Below are 13,118 nucleotides of genomic sequence, written 5' to 3' on the forward strand. Positions count from 1 at the left end.
TCCCCCCCCCCCCCGGCAAGCTCTCAGTTTGTTTCCCAGAGTCCATAGTCTCTCATGGTTCATTCCCCCTTCTGTTTAACCCCCCTTTCTTCTTCCCTTTCTTTTCCTACTGATCTTCCTACTTCTTATGTTCCATAAATGAATGAAACCATGTGATAATTGTCTTTCTCTGCTTGACTTATTTCACTTAGCATAATCTCCTCCAGTCCTATCCATGTTGCTGCAAATGTTGTGTAATCGTTCTTTTTGATGGCTGAGTAATATTCCATTGTATATATGGACCACTTCTTCTTAATCCATCATCTGTTGAAGGGCATCTTGGCTCCTTCCATGATTTAGCTATTGTGGACAATGCTGCTATGAACATTGGGGTGCATATGGCCCTTCTCTTCACTACGTCTGTATCTTTGGGGTAAATACCCAGTAGTGCAATGGCTGGGTCATAGGGTAGCTCAATTTTTAACTTTTTAAGGGACCTTCACACTGTTTTCCAGAGTGGCTGTACCAACTTCCATTCCCACCAACAATGTAGGAGGGATCCCCTTTCTCCACATCCTCTCCAACAATTGTTTCCTGCCTTGTCAATTTTTGCCATTATAACTGGTGTAAGGTGGTATCTCAGTGTGGTTTTGATTTGAATTTCCCTGATGGCTAATGATTTTGAACACTTTTTCACGTGTCCGTTAACCATTTCTATGTCTTCATTCGAAAAGTGTCTGTTCATATCTTCTGCCCATTTTATGATTTGTTTACTTGTTTCTTGTGTATTGAGTTTGAGAAGGTCTTTGTAGATCTTGGATACCAGTCTTTTATCTGTAGAGTCATTTGCAAATATCTTCTCCCATTCTGTGGGCTGCCTCTTAGGTTTTTTTGACTGTTTCCTTGGCTGCGCAGAAGCTTTTTATCTTAGTGAAGTCCCACAAGTTCATTTTTTTTCTTTGTTTCTCTTGCCTTTGGAGATGTGCCATGAAAAAAGTTGCTGTGGCCGATGTCGTAGAGTTTGCTGGCTATGTTCTCCTCTGGGATTTTGATGGATTCCTGTCTCACATAGAGGTCTTTCATCCATTTGGAGTTTATCTTTGTGTATGGTGTGAGAGAGTGGTCAAGTTTCATTGTTTTGCATGTAGCTGTCCAATTTTCCCAGCACCATTTATTGAAGAGACTGTTTTTTCTCCACTGGATGTTTTTTCCTGCTTTGTCAAAAATTAGTTGCCCAAAGAGCCGAGGATCCATTTCTGGGTTCTCTATTTTGTTCCATTGGTCTATATGTCTGTTTTTGTGCCAGTATCATGCTGTCTTTGTGATCAAAGCTTTGTAGTACAGCTTGAAATCCGGCATTGGGATGCCCCCAGCTTTGTTTTTCCTTTTCAACATTTCCTTGGCGATTTGGGGCCTTTTCTGGTTCCACACAAATTTAAGGGCTGTTTGTTCCAGTTCTTTGAAAATGTCATTAGTATTTTGATTGGGATGGCATTGAAATTATAGATTGCTCTGGGTAGCATAGACATTTTAACTATATTAATTCTTCCGATCCATGAGCATGGAATATTTTTCCATCTTTTTGTGTTTTCTTCAATGTCTTTCAAGAGTGATTTGTAGTTTCTAGAATATAGATCCTTTACGTCTCTGGTTACGTTAATTCTGCAGCATTATTTTTAATAGCCAAATTATAGAGGCAGCTCAAGTATCCATTGAGAGATGAATGAATAAAGAAGGTGTGATATATATACACACAATGGAATATTTTTCAGCCTAAAAAAGAATGAAATCTTGTCATTTGCAACAATATGGATGGAGCTAGAGAGTATAATGTTAAGTGAAATGTCAGTTGGAGAAAGACAAATACCGTATAATTTCACTCATATGTGGAATCTAAGAAACAAAACTAACGAACAAAATGAGGAGTGGGGAGAAGGAAGGAGAGACAAACCAAGAAACTGACTCTTAACTATAAAGAACAATGTGATGGTTACCAGAGGGGAGGTAGGTGGGGGAATGTGTGCAATAGGTGATGGGGTTTAAAGAGTATATTTATCATGATGAGCACGGGGTAATATATAGAATTATTGGATCACTATACTGTATCTGAAACTAATATAACACTGTATGTTAATTACATTGGAATTAAAATTAAAAAAAATAAACTTTAAACACAAAAACATAATAAATAAAACCAGAAAGGGAAATTGTTTTCAACTGAACCCTATCACAGATACTTGTGATTAATATCGTTGGTATTAGTGGATATTTTTTCCCTAAACCCACTGAGTTTTTTGGCAAATTAAATGTTATTTTTCTGTTACTGAACAAATAGTAGATCACACTGGTAGAAGATAGTAGAAGAAATCATATCAACTACTAAATTAAGATGCACTTTAACCTTTAGCACTTTTTGGGCTTACCTAATCAGAGTTTTTCAGGCAAAGACCAAGTGGGCCTTGGAGGAGCAATAGATGGTTGTCTAAACAGAAGATATACTCTGTGCAAGAGCCTAGAGGTAAGTCGTATCAGGAACCAGCAAATAATTCTACATAGGTAAAATGTTGAAAACTAATGTAAATGTAACAAAATACGCAACGTTTGTAAGGAGGAGCCATGTCCTGAAAGCACTGGAATTTGGCACATTATTCTATGAGTGATGGGATTTCATTGACTTTTTGAAAGGGAGGGACATGTTCAATTTTTCATTTTATAGTATTCTTGCCTTAGTGTTGAATAAATATTGATAGCAATATTGTGTTGCTTTGAAGGGAGAGAAAGCAATTCAAATACTGTAGTGATTATCCTTGAAAATGATGCTAGTTCGGAGCCACTTAGATGTCAGAGGAACTAGAACTGGGATGATTTAAAAGCCATAAAGAAGAAAGCAATGAAAAGTCACTGATTAGATAGATGAGACCGTTGAATTAGAAGAAAGAGTTAAGTATGACTTATTGAATTTTGACTTCCTGACTTCTGATTCTAAGTGAATTTTGGATTTCAGTACATTCAATAAAGGTGATTGTATTTTGTAAACCTACAGTTTTTGGAGGAGGAGCTATAAATGGGTCTTTATAAGCACAATCCCTATGTCCTATTTTCTATAATAAATAAGATGTAGAATAATAAAACCAGAAGTGGTTTTTCTCATGACATTGCTTGGTGCTTTACCTTATTAGTGATGGATATGAATTTTAGTCTACAAATTAAGGTATGGATGAATTTTTATTTTCTTTTTCTGTGAGTAAACACAAATTATATACCAAGTGCCAATGTTTTTAATTGACAGAAATTTAATCTTCCCTTGCGCTACAGCTTAGTTCCTGAAGACTTATGTCATATCACAGAAATAGAAAGTAGAGTTATGGGTATTGAAACGTGGAAGAGCTTTGTCCATACAGAGATGTCTGTCCTAGCTTAGCTATTCCTTCAATAGACCCTGCTGTTCTGTGTCAATTGCAAATTCTTTTCCTTAAGTCTCCTTTAATTCTAGTGCTTTTCATGGCAATTATAAAGCTTCTCTCAGGTGCCCTGCAATTCATTTGCTTCTCTTCTGCCACCATTCATAAGAGAAAATCTGGTGAGGTTTCTAAGACTTGTCAACCTAGATGATTAAGAGAGTTTTTCACTCTAATTTTCCAAGGATCTCTAGGAGAGGGAACATCTGCTCTGTTTTATTTTGTTTTTCTTTTGGATGTCTCAAATCTATAAGGGAATATATTCATTTCCTGACCCTGCTCTGCCTTGCCTCTCACCACTAATTGGCTCAACCATTGTGGAAAATGCAGGGTGTCTGAGTGACCCATTATGGGGTCCCTTACCTTCTTCCCTTCTCTTCACGTCGTCCACTCCTATGGGGTATACATAGATGATTTAGATATAGAAATAAAAATTGAGATAGAAAAAAAGAAAAAGAGAGAGAGATGTATTTGATCAATGGGTGAACTATCTTTCAAACCACTGTCTCTTGCCCTTTGATGTATCCCTCTGCTCTTTATCCAGTGTAACTCCACAGTCAATTCTTACAGTCTGTCTTTTCTTTAATCCTTAACCAAGACTGTCTTGCTTCATTTGTTTTACACACTTGGCTAAACCAAAACCACAATGAAATCCTAAACTCTGTCTAGTTTGTGTTCGCTCACGTGTAGCTTCACATGGCTGGAGGGAAAACATGCAACCACATGGACTGAATCTTGGTTAATATGTGTATGGCTTCTTAATGCTTCCTGGCTCTCAAGCTATGCTTTGCTAATTTACTTGCTGTCCCACTATCGAGCATCACTATATCACACCTTTTTCATTCTAACCAGTCACTTAGTGTTTCCTTTCACACTCACCTTCAGCTGATGCCTTTACTTGTACTTCACTGGGATAATTGGAAACAATTCCATAGACTTCTTTCATAGTGTCTACACACCTACCTGCACAAGTATCTACAAACACTTCTTTTTTCCTAGTTATCTATAAACCCATCCCTTTAGTTGAACATTAGATCCCATACCTTAGAACCATAATATTATCTTTTCTCTCCAAAACTTAATATCAGAACAGTAATTCTTTGGTGATGTACCCAAACTTTGTGGCTTTAAACACCATCTACATGTTGATAAATTTGATTTTTTTTTCCTCCAGTACAGTTCCATATCCTGATATCCATCCCTCTTGACGTTTCCACTTAGATATCTAATATGCATCTCAAACTTAACATGGCCAAGACAAAATTGTTGCTCTTCCCCTTAGAACAAGTTCCATCAATAACCTTTCTTCAGTTGCTTAACAACTTTATCTTTCTGCTTGTTTGGCTATATCTATATTTTTTTGGGGGGGGGAAATATTTTGAAGTCATTCTTGACATTTCTTTCTCTTATATCCTATGTTGAATATATCACAAGTCTTATTTGCTCAATGTTCAAATTACATCCAAAGTACTGTCACTTCTCATCACTATATTACTACCACTCTGGCCCAAACCACCATCATTTCTCTCTTGGATTAGTGCAGATAGACCTCTAACAGGTTATCCTGCTTCCATGCCTGGCCTTCTACAGTTTGTTCTTTAGCCAGATAAGTGGATTGTGTTACTCTTCTGTCAGATGTCTCACAATGGTTCCACATTCCACAAATGCAGCACAAAAGTCATTGAAATAGTCTATGAGGTTCTACAATCCCCATTATCCTTGGTGGGTGGTGACTTCCCATTACATCTGACTTTGTCACTCAAGTCTCACTCTTTGCTTATTCATTTCCAACCATACCACCTTCTTCTCTGCAGCTAAAATATACTGGGAATATTCCCATCTTAATATAGTCTCTCTAAATATTTCCTTTGACTGAATCTCTCAATCCCCAGATAGTCACCTGGCTAATTCCATCACTTCTTCAAATCTTGGCCAAATCTTACCTTTCCTATGAGGTTTACTCCTTCCTATTTTATTTAGTACTACAGATTTCCCTCCTACCTGGACCACTTTAAATCCCCTTTAGCCTGCTCATTTCCTCATTTTTTAAATATACTTATTTACTATATTTAATGGTAATTTTTGTCTCATCTCTGTAATAAAAGGGCAGATATTTCTGCTACTTTTTCATTGATATATATCCTAAATGATGAAAACCAAATCTGAAGCATAGTAAGTTATAAATAAATATTTACTAAGTTAAAGAATGCATGGGTGAAATCAATTACTTTTGTCCTAATTTTCTTAAGGGCATGTCTATTTGTAGTATAAACATCTTCTTCTTTTCCTCTTTCCTGTAGCATCTCAACCTGAGATCATGGAGATCATTAGGCCTAACTGATTAAATGAGATAGAGGCCAGGGATATAAAGAAAAATACCTTAAAAATTATCTATCAATACATCAGACATTATCTAGAGGTCGTTTGTTAATTTAGTCCTTAGAACCATCTGAAGGTTGAATTAATACTCACATTTTCTATAGAAGGAATGAGATTTTCAGAAAAATAGAGTAACATAACCAAGGTCATACACCCAAAAAGTGGCACAACTACTTCAGAAGTATTTTCAACTTTATTCCCTCCATTTCACATGGAGAACCATGAGGATCTTCTACTTCTTATGTCTTAACTCTTTTCTAAAGGCCCTATTTCTTTATATGTTTTCTACTTTCTCATCACTCTAATCACATTCTTCAGGCTATGAATTCAGTCAACGTTTACAGCCTGTTCCCCCAAATCAAAGTGCATTTGCGTATCAAGTCTCGGTTTCAATTTGGGTGTATAAATATGGTAATATGTGTCACAGGATTATTTCTTTTGAAGCAACACTTGTTCATTCCAGTAACATAATAACAGTGATATTGGTGTTTGCCATGACATGACTAGCATACTTAACTCTCTCTTGATGTCCAGGAGGAAATATGTATTTGTTCCCAGATTGCTTGCTTGTATTCCTCCTTTGTGCTTCTGTTCTGTTCTTAATGTCTCTCTTTCTTTTACATTTATAAAAACCCTACTAAGTATGACATATTAGGCACTAGGAAACACAAACATAAAGGCAGGCATAGTGAAGACATTCAGAGTACAAATTGAAGAGATACCTGCGTGCATCAGACTGTGATACATTTTTATCCAAATGCTTTGATGTAGATATATACAAACAGGAGAGAATTAGGTTTTATTAGCATCTCATTATTTTTCTAAATGTATTTTGCATCTGTTTCTGCACATACTTATGTAAACAAATGATTTTAAACTGAATCTTTGTCATTTAAAAAATCCTATTTCTGTTTTTAAGTGTGATTATGTAACAAAGAGAGGAATTATCACATAGTCTCTGAAGTTTTAAAATTTTTATTTAAATAGTATTAAAGATATTGTAGTAGTAATTTTGTTTCAACCTTTGAGAAAAATGTTCTACAGAGACTGAGCACATTGTAAAGCTTTTTGCAGGCTTAAACCAGAACTATTTTAAGGACAATTTAACATTAAGCTAGAAGATGCTTTAAATAGTAGTAGCATGCCTTTTGAATTTAATGGCTGCACAACTTCAATCACCAATACTTTCTCAAATTCTTTTTCAAACTGAAAACTAAAAAAGGGCATTAAATACTCCCCCAGATAAAACCTAGATGAAACTTTTGTTCCAGATATTGTTATTCTTGTTCGATTGAGTCAAGTTCAATATTATTGTGAATGTCAGGAGGAATTTGGCATCAATGCTGCACATATTTTGTTTGAAAATGTGTATTTAAACATCTGAGTCAACATAGAGGCATCTGTGCATCTTTCTACTAACAAGGGGTCCAAAGTATGTCTTCTAGACATCAGTGGTACCAAGGACCAGTGTGGGAAAGCCTGGGAGAAGTGAAAAGAATAAATTCATCACTCAGGAGGCAAAGTTTCCAGTTGATTTGAGGGAAGAAATAAGAGCAAATTCAGAGAATTACATAGGAACGGAAATATAGAAATTTTTCATGTGGTGATCATCAAGCATTTTTGAACTCCTACCTTTGGCTTGGGAAATTTCTCATGTTACAAAGCCAAAACGTGCCTGTCTAGCCATAAGACCAGAGATACATAGGTCAGTGATTGAAAAGTGAGAAAGCAGAAGTGCAGAGAATTCATCTTTTCTTGAGGAGACACTGGAGAAACCCAGCTTTGGGAGGACAGGAGGATCAGGAGTTTTGCTATCCAATCTCTTTATTTACTGATGAAAGCACGAATGGATATGAGCTACCCAACCCAGAATGGTAGCAGCAGTAATTTCTTCCCTAAAATAATGCCCATATTCTGTGTGCTTTTTCTGGTTGAGTAACTTCCCATGCCAAACTCTGGCACTCTTGGAAAGTACATAAGGTATAAAATATCATTTAATGCATTCACTGTCTGATTCTATTCTGATGTTTGTAACCAAGAGCTCTGTCTGATGCAAATGTCTTCATATCATCGCTCAACTTTTCCATGACTCTTTTACAATTTTTTCCATTTCCTTGTTTTTCTGTTTCTGTCACAACCTTCTAGGAAAACACACACACTCAAAACTTTCATTCAGGTTTTGGTTTCTTCTTTGCCTTTGGGCAGACTTCTGAGAGCTCCTGGAAAAAAATCACATAGCCAGGCTTGCTGATATCATGACAAATTCATATTAATCAACCTCAATCAGGCCCTTCTTACCAACATTTAAACATTCTCAAAGTTCTAGAATACTTAAAATTATATATTTCTGCTGTATTTTATCTACATTAACTACATATGTATCTTTTCTTTTTATATGGTCTTGATAGGTGCTTTTAACGACTTTGAGGCCTTTGTTTTGAAGTGGCTCCATCCTATAGTGAGGGTTCCTGGTGGGACCAGTTCAAGAAGCAATGTTTATCTTGCCGAAAATGGGCTGGATGAGCCTGTGTTTACTGACTGTCACATTAAGAAAATTATTCCTTGACTTCCCTGATACATAACCTCTGACTTTTCCCGTATCTTTGTCTTTTTCTTCTCAATCTGAGCTCTGATTCCCAATACTCAAGTATCAAATGATTGCTCAGCAGTTTCAGTGTATTTTAAACTTTGTGCACCCACACCTGAATTCTCTATCACTTTAAAACCCTTTACTTTCTACCTTTCCCCCGCCCATCCATTTTTGCCACATCTTCCTCTATATTAGGGAATACCAGAAAGAGTTGGTGACATTTCACCCTCACTTCCTGTATTTTTTCAGTCACCAGTCTTGCAAACCTTACCACCACTTACTTACATGTGTCTATAATTCATCCATTTTTTTCTCTCTTTCTATATACACTATGCTAATTAATTCAAAACACCATCACTTGTCACCTATATTACTGCGAAAGATCTGCCCGCTGGAAATCATGTCTATTATCTTCTCCCTGTCCAATCTATTCTCCACAGCGCCTCCATAAAAATAATTTTATAACATTGATGAGTAAACATCTTGCCCTATATGAATCCTTTCTAAAGCTAACTTTGAAACTTAAGGATATTTCTAATTACTACTCATTTTCCAGGTCATGACTTGAATATACTTTTTTTGAGAACTGACTTATAACCCGCTACAAGTAGTAGTTGTCTTTTTAAGGCCTTCCCATAGCAACTGGCACACATTCATAATAACTTTTATTATAATTAATCCAATTATTATTGAATGATATATAGTTTCCTCAGTATATTGAAAGCCCTATGAAGATATCCCCTTTAAATTTCTCATGATCTATTCCTCATAGCCTGGCAGCATAAAGCTAAACTAATAATAAATACTAGATACATGTTTCCAGTATAATTGTGTTCATTTTGCACTTGAGGCTTATTGAAGGTTTATTCTGCATTTTGTATAATTTTTACAAATTTTCGAAATATATTTAAAGTTAAATTTCAATAAATTAGACAAATTATTTGAATAACTTAATATACATGTAGTTTTCTGAGAAAGCATTGGCATAGCAAGGTAGCAGATATTTTCATCATTCTCAGAAATTTCCTTCCTTGCCCCCCTGAAATCCATCCCTTCCTTGATCCCTATCCCCAAACAACCACTATTTGCATTCTGAAACAATATTTTAATTTGCATTTTTAGAATTGCATGTAAACAGAATCACACAGTGTATATTGTTCCTTGTCTGGCTTACGGTTCACATAATAACTTTGAGAGTCACACATGTTGTATGTGTTAAAACTTTATCTGCTTTTTTGTTGAGTAGCATCCCATTGTATAGATATACCACAATTTATTTACTTACCTGCTGATGAGCATTGGGTTTTCCCTTCTCTGAATAAAAGCATTCATCTACAAGTCTTTGTATTTCTCTCAGGTACATACTTAAATGTGCCATTATAATTAAAAATAACTGTACACGGGCGCCTGGGTGGCACAGCGGTTGGGCGTCTGCCTTCGGCTCAGGGCGTGATCCCGGCGTTGTGGGATTGAGCCCCACATCAGGCTCCTCCACTATGAGCCTGCTTCTTCCTCTCCCACTCCCCCTGCTTGTGTTCCCTCTCTCGCTGGCTGTCTCTATCTCTGTCGAGTAAATAAATAAAAAATCTTTAAAAAAAATGTACAATTTCACAGTCTCATGTTTAATTTTTCTCAGCAATGTTTTGAAAGACTCATTGTGGAGCTCTTCAGCATCTTTGGTTAAATTTATTTCTAAGTATTTTATTTTATTGCCTTTTATGTTATTTAACATTATTATAAATGGAATTAAAAAATAGTTTCATGGAATCAGTGACTAGAAATTAATAGTCATATTGAAGTGGAAGGCATAGGTTGAGAATACAGAATGATTATATATAAAGGGCTTGGGTCACAGAGTTTAAAAAACAGTCTTAAGAGCCCAGGACCACCGATTCATTTTTTTATGATCAGGAAATAACATTTTATTCACTGTTTAACAAATGGAAAATAGTCCTTCATTGGAGTGGGATTTTGAATATCCCTACTCCCTATTAGATTTGAATACTTACCATCGGATTTACCCTAAGTCTGTTCATAATTTACTGAATTATTGATTTAAATTTTTGTGTTTTCCATATGAATTTAAATTATTTAATAATATATTTGTCTTCTCTTCTAATATTTGCTGCGTTTTTCCAGTTTTATATTTGCTTTTATTGTGTGTGTATGTTTTACTTTTTTTTTCATTTTTTTCACCATAAACATTTTGGCTATTATTTGGTCAAAGCTGTGCTTTTCCCTTTGAGATCATTTTGACTTTAGAAAGTCATTTTCTTTCTAGACAAGAGGGTTAGTATTGAATTTTACTTATAATTTGTAAAATTATTTGCTTGTTCCTTATTTTTATAGTTAGATGATAAGAATGAGGACAAAAGTGATTTAGTGACTTCCAATATCTTTTAGTTATTAGTTGCAAACTAAAGAAAAAGAAATGGTCCTTTTTTCTCCCAGTTTAATCTTTCACATTTTTCATTAACAGATTGAAATGTATATGTTTAAAAGGAAAATTATATTTTCCTTTTGAAGTGTAAGATTTCTAGTCTTTAGTCAACCACAAATCCTGTTCATTACTTGTCAAACTGCCTATGCTTATTTTTTTTAAGTGGATCCAAATTAAATGTATTTGAGATAACATTTTCTAAAAATATAAATAGAAAATGTCAAACATACATTTTGTATAGTATAAATATATAAATTCACCCATATTATGTAAACTTAGCATACCAGCTCATGTAGAATATTTACTGGATCATTAAATGGTAGAATAAAAGCAGACATTGTGAATATTTGTTTTTGTTTTAAATTAAAAATTCTAATTATTGCAGATATCTCTCTTTATGTGGTTACCCAATCTATAATCAGTTTAATGATGAACAAGCATGATTCATGGCATATAATAATAAACTTCCTTTTCCTTTTTCTATTTTTTTCTTTCTTCTCTCTCTCTCTTTCTATCAATCTTCCTTAATGTTAATATTTAGAATTTGTTGTACCCACGTTAAGATGAAATCATTCTTACATAATTAAAAATGTTTTTCTATTACTTCAAATCCCAAAACCCAATCTCAGTTTAGTAATAAAAATCCACAAGTACTTTAAATCATCCAAAACTTCAGTCTTTAATTAAAGTTAAGATTTCTGCACATCTCGTTGCTTTGGCCTATTACTGATTGGCAATGGTTTCAACACTATTCTCCATGGGCTAGTCATGTTTCTGTATATCTTGAGAGTAGAGACACTGTCTGCCTTTATTCTTGAATATCTTTTCAAAGATATTTGCATAGTGAACAATCCTGGAAGAGAGAGATTAAGTCTCCCTCAGAGAAGAGGATAGGGTTTTATTGTTTTGTTTTGTTTTATGTCCATTTAAAAATTATCTTTATCATTGCAAATAATGTTCCATCTGAGACAGAGGAGATGTTTGTTTTCTGAGGTTTATTTGGAGATGTTTGTTTGCAGCCTATTATAAAAGTGAGCTTTCCTATGTCAGGGTTCCTCACCACATATGATGCAAACCCACTACAGTCTCAGTATCTATCCAGGCCCATGACCTACAGAGAACTGGTGCAAACATAAGTTCATGTTGCCACCTGTGCCATGAATAATAAAGTTTCCTGTCTGCAACTGAGGATTCTTGTCTTTTAACAACATCCCTGAACCTCCGGTCCTTCACAGTTCATTAGCTACCTGTGGGTAACAATAAATTTGGCTCACTTTCTCTGTCTCTTGCTTTACCTATTTCCCTCTATCTTGGAAATCCTGGTTTCTGACCATCTTGGGACCAGAGATATAGAGATAAAGGGGTAAAAGAGAAAGATGTAATAAATTTTGAAGTTATTGCAATTGACATTATAATATCTAGAGGTGTCAGGAGTTCAAAATTATTTCTTTCACTTATGTTACGCATTTATGGGGCCTTAAGAGATAGTCATCCCCCAAACTGGAATTTCCCATTTGCAATGTTCTTGGTATGAAAGAATATATGCCTAGTTAATCCTTAACTGTTACTTTTACAGCCTTAGGAATTTGGCTTTAGCTTGCCCAAACAAATGGTCCTCTTGAATGACACATCGATCCATCCCGTACTGACTCAATTTCATTCCTGGACATCATTTTTTACACGTGGAATTTACCCCAACAAGAGGGTTGTTAACACATAAAGCCATAGATGCAGCAAAATGCCTTACTTCCATTTCAGAAAAACTATGTAGCCAGGCTTGTTCTTGGTTCCTCAAGAGTAAGGCAAAATCCAAAATACTCTGTCCCTAAAAATTCATAGTATACATAAAATCTTCAAGTTTCCTTTGAAAAACTTTTATCTCTTGACTGGAAATTAAAAGGATCTTAACATAACTTCTCCCACATTGGGAGGAAGTAATGAAAAGTACACAAACCTCAATTTATTATTATTATTTTTATTTATTTATTTTTTAACCAAGAAGCACTTTTCTCGAATTCCAGCCCCTGAAATTTATATTCTAAAATATGGGTGAGGGGATTAATGTAAAGTGAGGAGGCTTGACCCACGTTTGCTGTCTTCTTTTGCAAGTCATATATGATAGACTTTAGAATGTGACTTCTATTTCTTGGGGACTCAGTTGAAACTGTGTTCAAAATAGTTCTAATTATGAATTTGATACATTTATTTAGACTAATAATATAGTAGGACAATGCACTGTACTATAACCACAAGGGCTATTATTTTTAAAAAT

This window comes from Ursus maritimus, unplaced genomic scaffold (genome assembly GCF_017311325.1).
Source record: "Ursus maritimus isolate PB19 unplaced genomic scaffold, ASM1731132v1 scaffold_8, whole genome shotgun sequence".
NCBI lineage: Eukaryota > Metazoa > Chordata > Mammalia > Carnivora > Ursidae > Ursus > Ursus maritimus.